We start from the raw sequence: 22213 nt of genomic DNA, 5'->3' as shown, positions 1-22213 counted from the left end.
AAAATTCCGGTAGATGGCGGATGGATCGAGATATTAGGAAAATTAATTTTAATTTGGGCATCTTACAAACCATTTTGAACTAACTTTCCGGTGACCTAGAGACTTGAAACTTGGCACACAGTGCAAGGCTTGGTAGCAATACAATCTACAGAAAACAAAATTCCGCTAGGTGGCACGCTAAGTGAGATAACTACAAATCCTTGAAAAATTAGGGGAATCTTGCAATTGATTTTTGAGTAACTTCCCGCTAAGCTGGAGATATGAACCTTGAGCCGTAACTCAGAACCCGGTGACAATGTAATATATTATCAAAAAAATTCCGCTAGGTGGCGCATGGATCGAGATATTAGGAAAATTAATTTTAATTTGGGGATCTTTCAATCCATTTTTAACTAACTTCCCGGTGACCTAGAGACTTGCAACTGAGCACATAGTTCGAGACCCGATGACAATACAATTTGTAGAAAACAAAGTTTAGCTAGGTGGCGTACTAATTGAGATAACTAAAAATCCCTGAAAAACGAGGGGAATCTTGCGATCGATTTTTGAGTAACTTGCCGAATATCTAGAGACTTGAAACTTGGGCCGTGGGTGAAGACCCGGTGACAATGCAACACTTGGTCAAAAAAATTACGCTAGGTGGCGCATGTATCGAGATATTAAGAAAAATATTATTAATTTGGGAATCTTTCAATCTATTTTTAACTAACTTCCTGGTTACCAAGAGACTTGTAACTTAGCACATAGTTTGAGACCTGGTGACAATACAAATTATATAAAACAAAGTTCCGCTAGGTGGCGTGCTAATTGAGATAACTACAAATCCCTGATAAACGAGGGGTATCTTGCGATCGATTTTTGAGTTACTTGCTGGTGAGCTAGAGACTTGAAACTTGGGCCGTGGGTCAGAACCCGGCGACAATGCAACATTTGATAAAAAAAAAATTCGCTAGGTGGCACGCGTATCGAGATAGTAAGAAAACAAATTTTAATTTGGGAATTTTTCAATCCAGTTTAAGCTAACTTCCCGATTACCTAGACACTTGAAATTTGGCACTTAGTTAGAGGCCTGGTGACAATACAGTTTATAGAAAACAAAATTTCGCTAGGTGGCGCGTTAGTCAATATAACTGCAAATCCTTTAAAAACGGGGAGAATCTTGCGATCGGTTTTCGAGTAACTTCCCGATGAGCTAGAGACATGAAGCTTTGGCCTTAAGTCAGAACCCGGTGACAATGCAATATTTTATCCAAAAAATTCCGCTAGGTGGTTCATGGATCGAGATATTGAGAAAACTAGTTTTAAATTTTGAATCTCCCAATCGATTTTTAACTAACTTCCTGGATATCTAGAGACTTGAAACCTGAAATATAGTTTAAAACTCGGTGACCGTGGAATGTTTGATCAAAAAATTTGAGCTACTTAACGACAAGTCGAACTATTAGAAGATTAAGCCATACCTTCATGGCTAGTATCCTGAGTGTTGCAGGCGTTGTAGAATTCCACCTCGTTGGAGGCCCAACTTAATGCACGTCTTTGCATACTTTTAGGCGTACGCGACTTTCACCACGATTCTTTTAGACTTTCAGGCGTATGCGAATTTCACCAGGATTTTCAGCTGTGCAAATTAACTAGCTGACAAACGAGGTGGAACTCTCTTGTTATGATGCACATTCACCAGCAATGAAAATTCACCACATCATCAATTGTGTTGAACTTACTTCCTCAACAATTGTGATCATATTCACCAACAACGATTGCTTTGCACTATCCGGCTTGGCCAATTATGAGAATAATCGCCAACAAAAATCATTCACCACATTCATCCTCTTTGTCCAACTCACACGCTCCACCAATATCAAGAACATCGAACAGCTATAATAATTCACCGATTTATATGTAGCGCACATACATCTTTCTACAGTCACCTAAGCCGAATATAGATATAGACGTATTACGTCCGAGCAACACCAAAGAACGGCGTTAGGAATTACTTAAATTACTAATCAAAGTTGCAATTGCCTTTTTGTAGGCAGTACTAAAAAATTGAAAATAAAATGTTGACATAATTTACTCATATACTGTGAAGATGTTCAATTTTTTGTTAAAATTTCACTTAAAAAATTTTTTTTTAAAAAGTGGGCGTGTTTGTTATACGATTTTGCAAATTTTCATTTAGCACAAATATAGTGATAGTAAGTAAGGTTCCTACCAAATTTCATCATGATATCTTAAACGACTGCCAAATTACAGCTTGCAAAACTTTTAAATTACCTTCTTTTAAAAGTGGGCGCTGCCACACCCATTTTCTAAACTTGTGCTAATTTTCTATTCTGCGTCATAAGGTCAACCCACTCACCAAGTTTCATCGCTTTATCCGTCTTTGGTAATGAATTATCGCACTTTTTCTGTTTTTCGAAATTTTCGATATCGAAAAAGTGGCCGTGGTTATAGTCCGATTTCGTTCATATTTAGTAGCGATCTGAGATAAGTGCCCAGGAATATACATTCCAAATTTCATCGAGATACCTCAAAATTTACTCAAATTATCGTGTTTACGGACGGACGGACGGACGGACGACATGGTTAAATTAATTTCTTTTTTCGCCCAGATCATTTTGATATATCTATCTCGATTAGTTTATGCCGTTACGGGGAACCGTTATCCGAACAAGGTTAATATACTATGTGAGCTCTGCTCAGCTAAGTATAAAAATAATTATATATTACTGGCTGATTTATACCCATTTCGACCCTGCCAAGTGTACTCGTCAGAAATATTTGTATTTCGGCTAGAAATGTGTCTTAATAAAATATAATAATTAAAAATAACAACAAAAAACTTAAAAAAAGTTGTTCTAAGTAGCTCTTCAATAGTTCTAGAGTTCCCAAGTTAAGGAATAAAGAAAAACGCTAGTCTCAAACGGAAAGGAATGCTGAAACTCAACTTGATAATTACGAATTTCTGAACCATGAACCTTTTCCTTGTACTTATTGGGTACAGGCGACGCGTGGCGCCAGTGTTGATTTTTATGGACTTTGCGCCACAAATTATTCTTTAATGATCGCTACTGCATAAGTTTTTTCTATATATATGTAAATGCCCACATATGAACACACATATTTGCTCAAAACAAATCAGCCCAATAAACAGCAGTCCAAGTTTAGAGGAAGTGTTAATTCTCAATTTTATTTGCAGCGTTTTTCATCTTTTGAGACTAAACGTTTTCTCTCACTCGTCTCCAATGTTAATTTTCAACTTGAGAAGACGTATTTGAAAAGAGAATTTCCATTCCATTCAGATCCGGTAATGTTTGAGACGGGTTAGAGAAAGTGGAATTTCTAAATTCGAGAATCAGCGAAAATCCCATATTAAAAATGACTCTTTTAATTTGAGAACGCTATCAATGGTTATTTGAGCTTTAGTTGAGAACTAACGTTTGAGATTTGATATAAGGTTATTTTTCAAATGCATCTCAAACTGAGAATGAAAAAAAATGTTTATTGAGTGGCGACGTGGTGCCAGTGTGTGTTTTTATGTATCCTTCGGACTTGCGCAACAAGATGTCCCGCTCCGGAAAAACTAGAAAAGCTACTTATAACACCTTTTTTTTGAAATTTTTAAAATTTTCAACTTTTGGAAAAGTGTGAATATTTGGGTTAATTTTGCAGAACATTTTTTTCCTTATCAGGAACTCCAGGACTATTGGAAAGCTACTCAGAACGGCTTTTTTTCGTTTTGGGAGATTGCGTATGCCAACTTCACAGGCATGTATGGGATAGCTATGTATTGAATCAAACGATGTAAAAGAAAAATTCCAATTAGAGAAATAAACGAGCACCTAAATTATCTTTTGTGGCCCAAAAAGCACCTAAATAGCACCTAATTTTTATATATTTTTTATTAAAAAAAAATTAAGTTTAAGTTGTGGGTCTGCTAGCTTGACGTAAAGCTAGCAGACCCACACATTTTTGGGAATATCTCGAAAACTAAATGAGTACCTAAATTATCTTTTGTGGCCCTAAAAAGCACCTAAATAGCACCTAATTTGGATATATTTCTTATTAAAAAAAATTTAATTTAAGTTGTGGGTCTGCTAGCTTGACGTAAAGTTACTGTGGTAATGCCATCGTTACCTTTCGAGGCGTGCCGGTGTTGGGGAGGCTTCGTTCAAATACAGCCGAAAATATCCCCAGGCTACAAATCATTAAATAGGCTCTCTCCGCATAACACCCAGAGTTAAGGGCTGAAAATTTTCGGTCATCGACATCCTGACGCCCTCCTATGAGGTGAAACGGTGTAGATGCAGCCCCATTGAGTTCGGATATGGTCTCACACCCACAAGTAAAACTAAATCGGCGTACAATTCATTGTAAATTAAAAATTATGTTTTAAATATTTCAAAATTTTAGCATGAAAGATAAAAAAATATTAAAATATTGCAAATATTTAGCAAAACCAAAGGAAGAATTAAAAAAAATGTTGATGTAAATGTTTTAAGAGTATTTTTTCTATCTTAAATTCTAGAATAAATTCATATATTATTTTTTCGTACAAATATGAGTTTGGTTTTGCTTAATAATTCGAACGATTAAAAGAGCACTAAGAAACAACAAGTCCTCAAAAAAAAAATTAAAATTTTGTGTCTTTAAAATTTTTATATAGTTTAACACTTTTATTAAGAGACGTATTTTCATCGGCATACAATTTTGTTGCAAATTTTTTTTTTTAATCATTTTTGGTTTGTTTTGTGAGATAAAAAATTTTATTCGAAATATTTCAGCATGAACAATATTTTTTTGTTTATTTTGAAAAAAAAAAAAATTAAAATATTACAATATTTTCAGCAAATACAAATAAGATATTCAAAACTTAAAGTATTTTTAGCTACTTTCAGAAATTCTACAATAAATAAATATATAATTTTTGTTTGTTTGTTAGTTTCTTTGAAGGACAAAAATCGCATTCAAAAATAACACATTTTCAAAAAATTAAAATTTTGTCTCTTCTTCTTTCAAAATTGTTAAATATTTATGAGTATTTTTTAGAGCTTATGATTTCTCGAACATGTTCGAGAAGAGATTTCTGGCGAGATTCTCGAATTACTCGTAAGGCTCGCGGGCTTCTCAACATTCAACTTAATCGATTCATTGGCTCTTTTATGTAGAGCTTCCGATTTCTTCTGGAGCACAAGCCAAAATGTCCGCAAAACCATAAGTAAAAAACCCCGAAATGTATAGAATATTGCCAATGCAGCGACTGAATTGAAAGTCGAGAACATCGCTAGTATTATGAGTAATTCGAGGTTCGAGAATCTCGCGAGCCTTACGAGTAATTCGAGATTCGAGAATCTCGCCAGAGGCCGTGTTCTTGATGTCTCGTTGAAAAATAAAATACTGTGAACAAAACTATATCTATAATAAATATGTTTTTAGTTAAATGTCATTGGAAGCAATATAATCAACAAAAAATCACAAGTAAAAAAACGAAGTGTATAAATACTGTCCTTACTGCGATTAAGTAAGAATGTCGAGAAGCTCGCAAGATTTACGAATACTTTGGGACAAGAGAATCTCGCCAGAAGTCGAGTTCTCGATTTCTCGGGTCTCGAAAATCTCGCTTGTGTTCGAGAAGAAATCGTAAGCTCTAGTATTTTTACCTACTTTCAGTAATTTTACAATAAATTGATAAATATTTTTTTTAGTATGCATTCGAGTTGGCCAAGTACTTTAAATGATAAAAAGTGCATTAACAAATAAAAAGATTTAAAATATTTCTTTCAAAATTTAGAGATACCTTAGTAATTTTATAGAAAAGAAAAATTCAACCGGTACACAACTTTATGGTTACTTGCGGGTTTTTAAATATTTCTTCTTCTTGATTTGGAAAGAAAAGGTACTCAAAATATTTCTTGCATAAACAATTTTTTTTTGTTTATTTAAAAAAAATAAAATTTCAAATTTTCAGGAAAACAAAAAAAATAAAAAAAATTTAATTAGTTTGTAATATTTTAAAGAAACCTTAGCAATTTTATAGAAAAGAAAAATTCTATCAGTACACAACTTTGTGGTTACTTACGTGTTTTTAAATATTTTTTCTTTTTAATCTGAAAAGAAAAGGTGTTTGCATAAACAATATTGTTGTTTATTTAGAAAGAAAAAAATTTGAAATTTTAAGAAATACAAAAAAAAGTTTTTTTGTAATATTTAAAATTTTTTTTTTATTTAATTTCAGAGATAAAAAATTTTATTTTAAATATTTCAAAGTGTTAGCAGCAGCAATATCCTTTTCTTATGTTGAAAAATGAAATAGCAAAACTAAATGAAAAATTCAAAATTTTTAAAATAGTTATCGGTATTTTTACCAACTTTCAGTAATTTTACAATAAATTGATAAATATATTTTTTTAATGTGAATTCGAGTTGACCAAGTAATTTAAGCGATAAAAAGTGCTTTAAGAAAATTAAAAATAAAATTTATTTTCTTTCAAAATTTAAAGAAATCTTGTAGTAAAGAAAAATTCAACCGGTACAAAACTTTGTGGTTACTTACGTGTTTTTAAATATTTTTTCTTCTTAATTTGGAAAGAAAAGGTACTCCAAATATTTCAAAGTTTGCACAAACAGTTTTTTTTACGAAAAAATTGCAAATTTTCAGGAAAACAAAAAAACGAAAAAATAAAAAAAAATAAAAAGTTCAGAATTTATAATATTTTAAGGTATTTTTTCCTATCTTCAGAAATTCAGTATTGAATTCAATAATTTTTATTCAATTGTGATGCAATTGTATTCAGTTTGGCTAAGACTTTGAAATAAATAAAAGAAAAGTGTTTTCTCAAAAAATTCTACCTTGAAAAAATGTTGCACAACCTACGCAAAAAAACCCATGTAACCGTTCCGTATAAATTTCCAAATAAAATCCTACTTTTTGCAAACTCATCGTACAATCCACTTCACCTTCGTCAAATCGAAGCATGCAGCGTAAATTAAGACTTCAAGAGTAATTGAGCGAACATTTTCATTGAAGCGTAAGGGTCAAGTAAAATCTAATAAGAACAACTGATAAATGAACAAACTAAGTGTGTTGTTAAAATGAAAACAAACACTTCTAAAGAAAAACACTAACCACAATAAGAATGTTGCATGAACTTACTGCATGTTCTACTATCTGCACCATTTCCGTCATAGATAGATCAACAAAGCGTAAAAAAAACTGCCGTTAAGCAACCGAATAAATAGATAGGCAGGCAGTCAACGTACGCAATCAAAATGTACAACATACTGATATATTGAAAGTGTGTTTATGTGTGAGTGTAAGTTCGTGTTGCGGCTATCTAAAGTAAAGCGCAACAGGCAAGGCAATATCAAAAGAGGATACAAATGTGTGTACGCATGTATGGGTCGGCAGCAATCATGTAAACATGTTCTTAGCTTTGTTGCTACAATCTGCTTGAAATAAATTTACGACAACGTGCACACGCATACATGTATTGCAATTGGTGTGTGTTTTACGCATTCGCATACATACATGCATATAAAATGGTAACTGTAGCCACATTTTGTTTGTAATAAATTGAAAATCAGTAGCTGCACAGTTGGGTATGACCCAGTTGAAGGTTTTGTCGTTGCTCCGATAAAAAAGTAAATTTGAAATGAGCTAGCTGCAAGGGATTGGGGCTAGTATGCTACCTAACCGTTCGTTGAAAGAACTCACTCTAAAGCTAATCGTGTCTTAGTTCTATTAGCTGGAAAAAACAATCTGATTTATCACAGATAATAAGAGATATCTAAGCACAAGAAATGACTTTATCCGTGAGCTAAATTTATTTTTGAATTTTTTCGGTCTTTCGCAGTCATTAATTTTTACTATTTGGAGATAAATTAGGGAATATGTTCGGAAACATTCCGAGATTATTTGCTCAATTATTTCGAGAGCATTTCGTTGCTATTTTGTGACTATTTTCGTCATGGAATCATCTTGATCCATGCCGAAGCTATTTAGGAATTACTACGCGACTATGTTAGCGACTAACTATCTCGGCATTATTTTGCTAATATTTTGGAGTTTAGCAGAGTTTGGAAAAATACACTTAAGAGTACGAAAAAACTATCGGACTGTTATTATGATCGAATTGTTATCGGCATATTATTGGTTGGTTATCGACGAGTTATCGCGTTGCTATCAATAACAACTATTCTCGAAGAGTTGACGGTACGATATTAGTGAATTATGGACGTGGTATCAGTTTGTTATCGAAAAAGTATCGATTTTTTATCTAAACGTTATTAATGTATTATTTTTCATCGAAGATATATCGCTCTCTTATCGAAAAAGTATCAGAAAAAGAAAAAACCAATCAGTTGTGGAAGAAATATCGGTTTGCTATCGAAAAATGTCGGTTTCTAAGGAAAATATATTGATTTTTTACCAAAGTGTTATCGGAGTGATTAGATCAGAAAAAAATAAATTTTATGTTAAAAAAAATATCGATTTGTTATCGAACAATATCGGTTTCTTGACAAAAAAGTTATCGATTTTTTTTTTCAAAATGTTAAAAAGAATTGAAGAAAGTATGTTATCGAAATATGGCGGTTCGTTATTTATCGACTGATTATTGAAAATATAAAAAATGTTGTCGGTGTGCTATTTGGAATTAAAAAATATCGAATTGCTATCAAAAAAATATCGATTAGTTATAAGAGGAAAAAACAAACTTTATGTTGTTATGTTACAAGAAAAAAAATTCTTCTGGAAAAATATCGAAAACTTTTCGATTTTTTATCAATATGTTGTATATGTTTGTGTTATTTGTGATCAAAAAATATCGATATGTTATGAATATATATCGATTTTTTATTAGAAATAAAATATTTTTTACCAAAATGTTGTGAAAAATATGTATATCGATTTGTTATAAGAAAAAAAATTAGGGGAAAAAATATTGTCGAAAAACGTCGGTTCGTTATCTATCGACTTTTTATCGAAAATATGAATATTTTTTATCAAATGCTGTCGATGTGCTATTTGTTATGAATAAAATATTGACTTCTTATCAAAGAAGTGTCCATTTGTTATCAGAAAAAAAAAATTTTTTTGTGTAAAGTTCGTTATCGAAAAGTTAATAAAAAAATTTACTGGTTTTACAGTTTACTGTATGTTATCAATAAATATCTCTGTAAGTTATTTGAAGAGTGGCCACTAAATTACTGTTTTAAGTGAAAGTATCAGTTTCGGGCGCTGTTAGTTACCATCTCTGCAATTTATCCAATTTACTGACTGGGTTGCTTGCCCGTCTGAAATGAGCAAGATGTGCTTGTGTATAGTAAGTGATGTATGCTTGAGAGATTGTGTCTGTGCCCAAAAAATTTGTCCTACGAATTTATTACGCACATTCACAACAAACAACAGTGGTTAGAAGATAATATAGCAATACAGCGGCAACAATAGCAACACAAAGAAAAATATAGCTTACAAAATTGTTAATCATTCTGCTTACAAATTCACTCACACACACATAAACACTAACGTCAAGAATTATTCATACAAAATATTACTTGCAAAAATTTTATTAAGGAAAATCATTTATCATTTGTGTATGCCTGGACGTATGAGCAATATTTTTTGGCACTTTTGGTGCTGCTGGTGATGATTATGATGATGTTGCTTTGTTTGCTGTTAGTTGTTTGAGTTGAAACGTTTTAGCTCTTAATATTTAATATTTATATATAATAATGTTCAAAGGAAAATTAATTGAAAAACTGTCATTTAAAAGTAAATTTTAATGAATGCTCACAAATTGAGTCAATTCAAGGCGAGGCGAGTTGAGTTGAGGCAAGTAGAGCAGTGTGTGCGCAAGACTACGCCCTGGCTTTCAGAGATATTATCGAATACTTAGCAAAGACTAAAGCGATATTACTTACAACATTTTAAGAGATTTATATTTTTATCTTTTTGAAATTTGAGGTAACTTTTTTTTACTTACTTCACTGCGGCGTATAAAACTAGCTGCTGACTTATTGCATAAGAAATGCTCTGCGAACTTCTGTTAATAGATTGGGGTTTTATGATTCACGTATTTTACAACTTATGACTCTTGATGAATACTTTGGAGTCCTCAATGTTCAGGTAGCCAAAAACAAAGTCACGTTAGGGTGGGTTCCCGGGCATCGGGAACATGAAGGTAATGAACGGGCAGCGTGCTATTGGAACCTTCTGTGGGATAGAGCCCATCTGTGGACTTACAAAGGCAAGCACTGGGAAAACCATAAACAACTGCGAAACAACGCAGTTAGAGAGCGCGACAATGGAGCATTTATCGCATAGTTAGTAAACTTATGTTTAATATAAAAGGGGTTATGAGAACGAAACGACCTCGTCGGAATGAGGAAATCAATCGCGTGCAGTAAAGGGGAGCCATTAAAAACTCTAAAAATGAAGGACAAGAAAAAGAGTTCTAATGATTTCAAATTAATTAGCAAGAAGTGGGAATGATAAGAAGGGATTTGATCTGAAAAATGTAAGGATTTTAGACAGAATTTAAGGAAGAACTGTTGTACTCGCTCAATCCTATCAATTGCAAACTGGTGATAAGGCCTCCAATTAAATGCAGCATATTCCAGTTTGGAACGAACAAACGATGAGTAAAGCAATTTCAAGGTATGGCGATCTGAGAAGTTGACGCTATTACGCCTCAAGAAATTCATGGTTATTGAAAGAGAACGAGGAGTCAAAGATAACCCCTAAGTCATTAACCTCATCAAGGAACTGAGGGGGAGTACCCGTGATAATATATGTATGTCATTGGTAAGACATTGAGAAGTTTAGAAAATGTGACATGAAAGCACTTGTTGAGATTGAGATATAGACGCGAATTAGAGCAACAGATTGGTAATCTATCTATGTCTTCTTGAAGACGCTGTGGGTCTTCACTATTTTTAATAATGGAGAAAACTTTTAAGTCATCAGCGTAAAGTAAGAATTCCGATGACACAAAATATTTTCCTATATCATTTATGAAGAAAATGAAAAGAAGACGCTTCCTTGGGCTACCTCAGAGGTGGCAGTAAGTGTTGGAAAAAATCACCTGAGAAATACAGAGTGAAAACCAAGAGGAGCGAGTTTACATAGTAATATATTGTGAGATACCTTGTCGAGTGCCTTTGAGCAGACGGTATAAATGCAATCTACTTGATGGCTTGAAGAGAACGCATCAATACAATATTCACTAAACAGGGCTAAGTGTCTGACGGTAGACCTCCCTACAACAAAGCCATGCTGGTTTGGTGGTAACATATTTCTTGCGACAAAATACATTTTGTCCTTAACAATACCTCCGAAAAGTTTAGAAATGAGAGATAGTTTAAATATTGGCCTATAGTTAGAAACGCCATTCTTTTTGCCATTTGTGAAAATTGGGTATATACATATGTTACCACGGCACATATTTATATAATATAAAAAAACAAATATTCAGACACATAATACCCCAGACATAACAAACTGGCAAAATTGCTGAAGCCGCAACACGTGCAAAGCAAACCGTGTGAACAGTAAGCGGTAGATGGAAACCTAATTAAAATAAACAAACTCAACTGTGGGAAGTGCATGATCAGCAGTTTTCACTTTCATCGCGGTAAGGCAAACGTAGGTTAGATTGTAAGCATTATTATTGTGTAAAGTTCAGAGATAAGTTTGCATTCAATAAAGGAGCACGTCTCCCGTGTAAAAAATATATTTTTTTAAAGTTTCCAATTTTTAAAAGTTTAACTGGCGCCCGAGCAGAGACCAGGGTGCGAAAGTAGTATTAGCCCGAAAAACAAAAAGTACGGCTACGCGTGTTCGGCATACACTTTACAAGGACCTGGATAAAAGTACCGTAAAGGATACAAAATAAATTCGAACCACTCATCAACCCCAAGGACCCCAATGTTTCTTATGTAAGATTTAGCTATGTAAGAAAGCAAAAAGTAACAAAAAGTGAAATCGTTTTTATTATGTAAAAGAAATTGCGAGAAAAAAAATTATTATCGAAGATACAACTGTGAAAAGGAAAAATTCAGATAAAAAAGTTTAAAAAGAAGAATAATAATAAATCTTAGAAAAAAGAAACAAAAGGAAAACTAATAAGTGAAATTTCAAGAATTGACTTGGCAAATTTTTGAAAGGAAACAATTTTTTTCAGAAACAAAAAAAGGAAGGAAAAGAAAAATTCGTATAAAAAATTTAAGAAGAAGAATAATAAGAAATATTAGAAAAAAAGAAACAAAAAGTGAAATTTAAAGAATTATCCTTGCAAGTTTTAGAAAGGTAAAGATTTTTTTAGAAAAAAAAGGATCAAAAGCGAATTAGTAAAAATTAATTAAAATATAATAAAAACTAAAAATTTTAAGGAAATCTAATTGCTGTGTTGAGAAAATTGCCGGATATCGCGGAAGAATTGGTTAATCAATTGAATCAACTCAGGTTAGAATATGGGTCTTCCCAGCAGGGAAATCCCCCACAACAAGGAACCCCCTCTACCTCTAATTCCTCATTAGTAGAGACAATCGTTAAAGCAGTGATGGAGAGAATTAAAACTCCACCAATAAATGATTTTCATCAACCCGACCATAACGTGACAGTGAACGTAAATAACATTAATGAATTAGACAAAATACCAGATATGGTCAAATGCCTACGCGAGTTCTCGGGACGTCCAGGATATTTTGACTCCAGGCGGAAAAGCGTTGGCAGAATATTGAAGGTTTACGAAGGATTGAGGAATACACCAAAGTACTTTTTAATACTCCATGCAGTTAGGCACAGAATTGTCGGCGATGCCGACACTGCGCTAGAATCTTATAGCACACCGCTCGATTGGGCACAAATTAGGAAATGCCTTATGATGCATTATTCAGATAAAAGAGACATTGGTACGCTCGAGTACCAAATGACAACTCTGACCCAAAGAAACGACGACATCGCGACGTTTTACCAAAAAGTTGACCAACATCTCTCCATTATCCTAGACAAGATATCCTACCTAGACTTAGGAGAGGAATCAATTAGAACCATCACAAACTCGTACAGAGATAAAGCCCTCGATACTTTCGTCCGCGGACTTCACGGATACCTTCCTCGTCTCCTTAGCATCCGCGAACCAACCACACTGCCACAGGCATTACACCTGTGCCAGAAACTTGACAATATGGCATTTCGTATGAATCATGCACATAGCATGAACAAAACATTCAACTACGCACCATCCCGACCTCTTCGACAAAACGCAAATTATAATAATAATAGACCATTTTATCCCGAATTGACATATTCTACGACACCTAGAACTAATTTTATACCAAGAACGCAAACATTCAATTGACAACCGAATAAATATCAACCACAAACGTATCGTCAACAACAACCATTTACGCCACCTAATAACTACAATTACCCGCAAAACAACCAAGGATTCCGTATGAATCAATTCGGTTATAACAATCAAGCGAACCATCGTAATACGAATAGGCCTAATTTACCCCCTAAACCACCTGTCCCTATGGACGTGGATTATTCTATCCAATCAAGACAGGTAAATTATCAAAACAGGCCAAATAACAATCAAAATAATTAAGCACAGAAGCGTCCCTTCTCATCTCAACATATGCATCAACCCAATAAGATTCAAAGGAACTTCCATGTTGATACGGGATCAGCGAATCCAAGTGAACAACAATTATATGAAGATCCCGACCACATATACGGGGGGAACACAAACCCCAATAGCTATGGAACGTCGAACCAATTTCCAAAATCAGATGATAATGTAATGAGACAAAATGAGATGGAGAATTGCGAACAGGAATGCTACAATCTCGACACCATTCATTTTTTAGATTAACCCCGTCTTCACTTCCTTATTACGAATTCGTATCTAGAAGTGGAGACGCAGACTTTTTGATAGACACCGGGTCTAACAAAAATTATATACAATCTACAAGAATTAGGAACCCAATTCCAAATGAAGTCCCTTTTAAGGTAAAGTCGGTAGCTGGTGATATCGAAATTACACACCACACATTCATAGACATTCTAGGACCAGAGGTAGGAAAAATAAAATTCTTTATACTTCCGTCATTAAAATCATTCCACGGGATTCTCGTAATGACACATTAAAACAATTTAAAGCCACCATCCATACCGATAAAAATATTATGACCATACTTACGAATACAATCATACCTCTAAAACAACGAATATCCGGAAAAGTTAATAACGCGGTAATAAGGGTTTCCCATATTTCTGAAGAACAAAAAGATAAAATCAAGGAAGCAATAGCAAAATGCCAAATTTATTTTCGGACCCAGACGACGTATACTACGTATACTACGCTGGTCAAAGGCGAAATTAGAACAACGACAGAAACCCCGGTCTACTCCAAACCTACCCATACCCAATGGCTCTGAAAGATAGAACGTCAAGTCGAAGAAGTTCTTGCTAATAGAATAATAAGGAGATCTAAATCTCCTTACAACTCCCCGGTCTGGATAGACAATAAGAAAACCGACGGTTCAGGCGAAAAAAAAATATCGAACGGTCATCGACTACCGGAAATTTAACGCCGTAACTATCCCAGACAAATATCCAATACCCGAAATTAACGAGGCCCTGGCCAACCTAGGGAACAATAAAATATTTTAAAGAAAAGATAAATAACTCATATATTTATAACGATGAAAAACTTATATCTTTTGACGTAATTTCCCTATTCCCCAGTATACCCACACAGCTAGCACTTGACATTATAATATAATATAATAAGAAAATGGACGATAATAGCAAAACATACGAAAATGCCAAAGAAACTATTTATGGAATTATTAAAATTCTGTATAGAAGAAAACATATATTTTAAGTTTAAAGAGACAATATACACACAACTAAAAGGATTACCGATGGGATCGCCGACTTCACCAGTGATTGCAGATATCGTAATGGAGGAATTATTGGAAAATACAACTGCAAAATTGACTAGAAGACCAAGATAAGATGCATAACCAAATATGTGGACGATATATTCGCTATTATAAATTAAAATGACGTAAAAACTACACTTGACTCATTAAATTCATTTGACAAAAATATAAAATTCACAACAGAACTCGAAGACGACGGAAAATTACCTTATCTCGACACAATTATTATTCGACGAGGAAACCAATTAAAGCTCAAGTGGTATAAGAAATCAACATCTACCGGACGAATCATCAATTTTTATTCAAAACATCCAAAAAAGATGATAATGAATACAGCAATGGGCTGTATACGACGTATGTTACAAATATCAGACGACACTTACCACAAGGAAATAAAAGAAGAAATTAAATTAATATTAAAAAGGAATGACTTTCCTGACAATGTTATCAAAACCTTAATAAAAAGAAGTTTATCACAGACGAGTCAACGTGAATCCGAAAAAACAAAAATATTCAATCGCTAGCATATGTACCAAAATTGTCAGAGCGTCTAGCAAAATCAGATTGCTATAATAGAGAAAAAGTGAAGATAGCTCATAAACCAATAAACACAATGAAAAATATTTTTAACAAAACGAAATCCGAAATTCCTAAAACAGAAAAAAGTAGTATTGTCTATAAAATCCCTTGTAATGGAAACAAAACAGAATCATGCAATAACATATATGTGGGAACAACGAAAGCAAAATTAAAATCTCGACTAGCGCAACATAAATCCGATTTTAAATATTGTCATGAAACTATTAACCAAAAAACAGCATTAATGACACACTGTGCAACGAAGAACCATTTTCCAGACTTTGATAAAACGACGATACTCCAACAAGAAACCAATTATAACAAAAGATTTACACTGGAAATGCTGCATATAATTAACACACCGACCAGCACAAGAATGAACTACAAGACGGACATCGATAATTTCCCGAGCTCCTACAGACATTTGATAACAAACAGACGGACAGTACAAAACTCCGCGTTGAGCAGTGAAGACGCGTAAAATAATGTATGTAAATAATGTTTTTTATGAATGTTTGTTTTGATGTCAATTGTTATTTTTATTTTGTTTATGTTTCTTTATATTGTTATAGTTAATCCTGAAGACGGTTACAGTAGGTAACCGAAATATATTGAAGGAAAAAAACTCATCAATTTTTGAAAATTTTATTTACGAAATTGGACCTCAAGCCGGCAAAAAAATTATTTATAAAATATTTACCGTTACAGATCTTAAGAGCGGTTTCCATCAAATACCCCTTCGTGAATCTGATATAGAGAAAACGGCATATTCCGTGAATAACGGAAAATACGAATTTCTCCGATTACCTTTCGGCCTTAAAAATGCCCCTTCTACGTTCCAAAGAGCATTAGATGACATACTTCGCCAGCACATCGGACATTCGGTAAAACCGAAGAGGAACACTTAAGGAATATTAAGTTAGTATTTAAAACATTAGAAGAAGCGAACATGAAGATACAACTAGATAAATGCGAGTTCCAAAACAGGAAGTCGAATTCCTAGGATACGTTGTCACTCCCGATGGCATAAAAACCAATCCCAAGAAGGTAGAGGCCGTAGCACAGTTCCCAGTGCCAAAGAACCTGAAGGAACTAAGATCATTTCTAGGTATGTCAGGATACTACCGTCGTTTTATTAGGTACTCCTCCAAATTAGCCAAACCCTTAACTGCACTCCTTCGAGGAGAAGCCGGGAATGTTTCAAAAAATCAGTCTAGGAAGATCGAAAAAAACTCGACAAAGAAGCTTTAAATGCATTTAACAAATTAAAAGCTTCACTAATATCAAGGGATATTGTCCTTGCGCACCCGAACTTTGAGAAGGATTTCGAATTGACCACTGACGCTTCCCATTTTGCAATAGGAGCCGTCCTTTCACAAGATGGAAAGCCCATCACCTATATTTCAAGAACTTTGAGCAAGACAGAAGAGAACTATGCCGTCAATGAAAAGGAGATGCTCGCCATAATCTGTTCTCTTAATTATTTGCGCAGGTATCTGTACGGCTCTAAGAAGATTAAGATAGTGACCCACCACCAACCTCTTACGTATGCCTTGAGCCACAAAAATACGAACAGTAAGATGAAAAGATAGAAAGCCATCTTGGAAGAACATAACTATGGGCTTATCTACAAGCCCGGTAAATCGAATGTAGTCGCAGATGCGCTATCAAGAATATCCGCCTAAATAAATTCGCTTACACCCACTACCCATAGTGATGAGAGTTCAGGAGACAACCTAATACCCTGCACGGAGGTACCGATTAACGTTTTCAAAAACCAAATTTTTCTCCAACATTCAGAAACGCCATCTTACCAATTCAAAATAATCTTCCCAACTGTACACAGGCATACAGTTAACGAACCATTTTTCGACGAGCAAAAGATTATAGATTTCTTCAAAAGATACCTAAACCCATCCGGGACGGAATCCACACCGACGAGAGGACTATGTGTATAATACAAAACGTCTATCCACAACACTTTAGCAACTATAAATGCAGGAACACCCAAAAGTTGGTGGAGGACATAACTAACGAACAAGAGCAGGAAAATATTATTTTGAAAGAACTTCTAAGAGCACATAGGAACGCGACCGAAAATAAAATACAGATCATAGAGAAGAGTTATTTTCCCGGGATGATGAACAATATCAAGCGACTGATAACAAACTGCACGGTATGTAAAGAAAGCAAGTATGAGAGGCACCTTAACAACCCAAAAATAGCAGCAACCCCATTGCCAACCTTCCCAGGACACACAGTCCATATAGACATATTTCTAACCGAAGGGAAGAGAGTTATTACTGCACTAGATAAGTTCTCGAAATATGCAGTAACAAGAATGCTAAATAGTAGGACCATAGAGGATGTAAGGAGACCCTTAAGGGATATAATATTTTCCTTCGCCGTCCCGAAGATAATAGTGATCGATAATGAACCATCGTTAAATTCCATTTCAATGAAGTTTATGATGAAAGACGAATTAGGCATCGATGTTTATACTACTCCCCCATACAAAAGCCAGGCTAACGGCCAAGTGGAAAGATTCCACTCCACCCTAAGTGAGATAATGCGCTGTGTGAAAGATAATGGGGGACATCGAAACTTTGAGGAACTTTTAGAAAGAGCAGTATCCGAGTACAATCATACCATTCACTCAGTTACACAGAAAAGACCGGTCAACATATTCTTCGGAAGAAATATGAACTTCACGCCCGAAGACATAGAAAAAACAAGATACGAGAATTTGCAAAAGTTAACACAAAAACAAAATAAGGATATTGCATTCCATAATAAAGGCAAAAAAACGCTCAAATCCTACTTGCCAGGACAAGTCAAATTTGTAAAAAGAAAAATAGGAGGTTAGGGACAAAACTAAGCAAATTATATAGTAGGGAAATAGTTAAAGAAGACAGGAACAGCACGGTAGTGACCGAGAGAGGACAAATCGTCCATAAAAGTAGGATACGGAATTAACTACTACAATAAAATTTTCTTTTTTCAGATTCTTTGTACCACTATGCCCCGCAGAGGTACAGAGATTAGACTATTCGAACTTCCAATAAATCAAAATAGAAAAAGGAACGGCTAGACTACAGACAGGACAATTTAGGATAATACACGAAATAAACATCGGCAAATATACACAAATCCTGGAACATATAGAAACAACGACAAAAGCAGAAAAATTCTACAGAAATCCGAATTACCCTTTTATATGCCTCCTAATATCCCAAGTGAAGGCCCATATTAATAATCTAAGGATAGAAAAAAGATCAAAAAGTTCACTCAATTTTTTGGGCAGTGCATGGAAATGGATTGCGGGAAGTCCAGACCATGAGGACCATGAAATAGTTCTGAACAAAGTAAATAACGTTTTAGAAAACAACAAAAATCAAGTCCTCATTAATAAACTTACAGTAGAAAAAGTTAATGAAATCACAGATATTACAAACCATATTATGAAGCTCATGCAAAAGGACAAGAGTAAAGAAATAGAGGCATTTTTAGAATTAAAATACAAGTTAGAAATTATGAAAGAGGAAGTCGTGAACATCGCTTACACGATACATTGAGCAAAGGCCAATATAGTAAATTCATATATTTTGTCGACCGAAGAAATTGATATTGCTAAAAAAAACTTAGATAAGGATAATATCCCATTCGTAAATTTAGACGAAGCGCTAGAATTTTCGGAAATTAAAATAGCGACCAATAGCAAGATAATCATCTATATTATAAGTTTACCAACAACAGATAATCAAATTTACCAAACTATCGATATCAGAGCAGTAAAGAAAGACAATAAAATTAACAAAATAAATTTCAATTCAATCCTTAGCTGCGAAAAAACTATGTATGGAATAAAAAGAAATTGACGAGAAAAGACGGTTTGCTAGATTTAAGTAATGATTATTGTATTAGTAATCTTTTAACGAGCCGTTTGCCAAATTGCACCGTTACAAACAGTCAGCACATTCCAGACTTTGAGGAGCTGTCACCTGGAATTATATTCCTACACGACTTCAGGGGCTATGTCCTAATAAACGAAGATTCTACAACTCTAAACGGAACCTTTGTCGTTAACTTTAATAACGCTACAATCCAAATTAACGGGAAGAAATTTTTCAATGCGGAAAAATCAACAAACAAGCCCCTACCTGCGATACTCCAACCAATATCACTATCAAACAGAAACGAAGAAATACTTTCTCTAGAAATGTTAGAACAGCTAAACGTCAACAATACAAAAGAGATTAGCCTCACAGAATCGTCATACCGGCTTAAATATGCCACAAACATCAGCCTTATGATCATATTTGTAATCGTCACCATATTTTAAACCAAATTAGTCCTGTCAACCAGAGAAAGCAAAGAAGCACGGTCCATAGACTTAACGGAAGATGCAGTAAAAGGGCTTAATCAAATTTTTAACAAACTCCAAACGAAGACGCTTGAATCTTAGGGGGGTTTGTTACCACGGCATATATTTATATAATATAAAAAAACAAATATTCAGACACATAATACCCCAGACATAACAAACTGGCAAAATTGCTGAAGCCGCAACACGTGCAAAGCAACCCGTGTGAACAGTAAGCGGTAGATGGAAACCAAATTAAAATAAACAAACTCAACTGTGGGAAGTGCATGATCAGCAGTTTTCACTTTCATCGCGGTAAGGCAAACGTAGGTTAGATTGTAAGCATTATTATTGTGTAAAGTTCAGAGATAAGTTTGCATTCAATAAAGGAGCACGTCTCCCGTGTAAAAAATATATATTTTTAAAGTTTCTAATTTTTAAAAGTTTAACTTATATATGCAGATTTCCAGGCATTTACAAAGGCACTAGAACTTGGAGATTGGTTAAATATGGCCAAGAGTGGGGCTACAACAGCAGTACAGTTTTTGAAGAGAGCGATGCTAAGATCATTTCGTTCAGTCTAAGTAGAGGTTTTCAGACTATTAATAACGTCGTTTGAGGTAAGCCGTAGGTCATTAAAATTCCAGGGAAAGGGATTCGAGTGGGAAGTTATATTGCTTACTTTTAGGTGCATTTTTTATTAGGTCAGTATTTTAAACCCAATATTGTATATTTTACTTTCGAAAATTTTATTTTTAACCGACAACAAAGTAAAAATTTGGTCTTAGTAAATATCAGTTTCAATTAGTTTCTTATAAAGTTTAATATTAAACTTTTAGAGCAATATCAAAATTTTGTTTATTTACATGCTTCAGTTATCTGCAAACAGTTAAGAAGCCGCAGAAGTCTATGCGATTTGCCAAAATAAATAGTGCATCAAAAATATATTTGACATGAAAAGCAGCATTTTCAACGCTTCCGTTGCAACAACATACCATATCAAATAACACTAAATTCTATTTAATACTCTTACCTGACTCAACTGAAAAAATTACAAAGCAGTAAAGTAACCAAGAAAATATTGCATACCTTGAGGCGTAATTTCTAGACAGTATTTACTTAATTTGCACGTTGCAAACAAATTTTTGTTTACTTCTAACTTGTAACTAAAGTAATTGAACTTTTTTCACGTGTTAATTGGTTTCAAGTAACTTTGTTGTTCGCCACTTGACCGGAGGCCAGAAAATTGTTTCTTAATTTAGGCAACAGGATGTGCAGTACAGGATTTAGGCTTTACATTTATATTTAAGGCACAGAAAAGCAAAAGAAAATATCATTGGACACTGTGTAGCAGTAATTAGAACTTTTTACATAAATTTTATTTTTATTTTCCACAAACACAAAAAGAAAGTTAGTGCTTTCAGAATTTGTAGCATGGGGCAAAAATGTTATAATGATTTTAGGCGCAAAGTATACAAGCATAGTCTTTGTTCAATGAATTTGCATTGCTAAAATGTATTTTATCGAAAATGTTCTCAAAATTTTTGGGCCGGGTTTTCTTGGAGCTTTCGAAGCAAGCAAACTTAAAAATTAAGCTTTAATGTCGCATACTTTTAGGCATATGATTCGACTAAATTTTCGAAGCTAGTTTGTTTGGTTGTTTAATGGTGTGTTTAATTTATAGTTAGTATTTAAGAATTCAAGAGCTTAACACCGGCTTATAATAATTAAAAATTCAATTATTGCGTTTGTTTAAGAGAAAAAAGTCGGTGTAAGAATTTTGCATACTTTTAGTTCATAAAAAATTGCGCTATCAATTATACATACATACAATTTATGCTCAGTTATTCAAACTCTTCACTTCACATTCCCATTTATTCTTGTCTAGCATACTTTTAGGCTGTTAAATCTCGACCCAATCAAAGTATCTTTTAAATAACTGTTTCTTTGAATGAATGAAGTCACCTGAGCTATCACGAAATAATTGAATAAATGCAAATTCAAATTTTTTACCTCAAGTTAACGCGCGTCAATAATCTTTAGCAATCAGATTGTTGGCATGAAATCAATCATGTCGTCCTTTTTTCCAAGAATTAAGTACAGTTTCTGAAATCTCTACATAAACCATTACAAGAATTTGCGTAGTTAAAGGATTAAATACAAATATATATGTGAGCATCTATCCTATTTGGTAGTCAAAAAAAAAAAAAAAACGTTACAATACCTATGTTACACAGTAGATATAGAGACAGCATAAGCTCATGATTTGAAATAAAGATTTAAATTCCAAGCAAAATTGCTTTGCTTTATCTCAGG

General features: G+C 33.9%; 1 protein-coding gene across 22 annotated transcripts in view; it reads right to left on the bottom strand.

Annotated features, from left to right (window-relative positions):
- Positions 1 to 22213, bottom strand: part of rsh (radish) — a 798688-nt gene that overhangs the window by 743864 nt on the left and 32611 nt on the right. For 2 of the 22 annotated variants that reach the window (XM_067780985.1, XM_067780995.1), the window contains one exon: positions 6080 to 6107. The exons of the other annotated variants lie outside the window; for them this stretch is intronic. The gene's annotated coding sequence lies outside the window, so the exon portion shown is untranslated. The remainder of the gene's footprint in view (positions 1 to 6079; positions 6108 to 22213) is intronic. 22 annotated transcript variants of the gene reach the window in all.

The sequence above is a fragment of the Eurosta solidaginis genome, chromosome 4 (genome assembly GCF_040869045.1).
Source record: "Eurosta solidaginis isolate ZX-2024a chromosome 4, ASM4086904v1, whole genome shotgun sequence".
NCBI classification, from domain to species: domain Eukaryota; kingdom Metazoa; phylum Arthropoda; class Insecta; order Diptera; family Tephritidae; genus Eurosta; species Eurosta solidaginis.
This window is presented reverse-complemented; position numbering and strand designations above follow the sequence as displayed.